This window comes from Amblyomma americanum, chromosome 1 (genome assembly GCF_052857255.1).
Source record: "Amblyomma americanum isolate KBUSLIRL-KWMA chromosome 1, ASM5285725v1, whole genome shotgun sequence".
NCBI classification, from domain to species: Eukaryota; Metazoa; Arthropoda; class Arachnida; order Ixodida; family Ixodidae; genus Amblyomma; species Amblyomma americanum.
Window position 1 is genome coordinate 306,946,578 of NC_135497.1, and position 987 is coordinate 306,947,564.

The following is a 987-nucleotide window of genomic DNA, read 5'->3' on the forward strand; positions in this document are numbered from 1 at the left end:
TGACAAATAAAAGTTTGTTCCTCCTCCTCCTCTAGTGTTACTTCGAAGCAACGCCGATAAACCAGTGTTCAAAGCGCTCCGGCACGGGTCTCAAACAACAGCGCGCTGCCCAGGCAGTTGTCGAAGATATCAGGTCTGATATTTGTATTCTTGTACTCGCTGTATACAGCAACTGTTGGCTTTTTCGCGAGCGCCTGCAGGCATATTGCTTACTATCTCCCTCGTGTGCATGTCGGTGTGCCTCCTGTTTGCACGGCGTTGCCGATTCGGCGTTGATTGGTAACTATAGAACAGGCCATATTTGCCTTCTAGTCTATGGACGCGCTTCAGACGTGCCTTGCCCATCGGTCGCAACTGATGAAGCCGGCCCCGGAACTCTACAGCGTGTTCCGCAATTAAAAGCGCGCCGTAGAGTGCACCTCACAGCTAAACAGGTGAATTGTTCGAGCTCAAATTTCGCACAAATATGGCATTTGGCCAGCAGAATTGTTTTATACAACCTTTGTTTGGGGTACTTGCCTGAATCAATAAAATTCGGATATTCTCATCGTGTGCGGCGACGACGAAACGAAACAGGCTTTCTCAGCGATCGCACCGGTGGCGCCATCTCGTTTGTCGGCCGTGGAGATTCTGCAGAGGAGGTGTGGCAGTGTTCTGCAGGAGGTTTGAAGATGCTGTACAACGAAAGACTTCAAACACGGTGCAGTTTTGGCCAAACTAAGCTTTTTGTGATCATTGAGGAGGAGGAGGTAAACTTCATTAAAGAAGAGGTTTTAGGTGCGGGTTGGGGTGACGTTCCCCTCCTCGCGGTGGGCTCCTCTTCTAGGCCGGACGCCAGGTGGCCGACCGACGATGTCGTTCGGCGACCTCTTCGGCCCGCTCCGTGACCCGGAGTTGAACCTCCGGGTCCGAGGTGAGCAGCGCGGCCTCCCACTGCAATTGGGTAGAGAGCTGCAGTCTGTTCGACGGCTTGTCTTGATTACATGA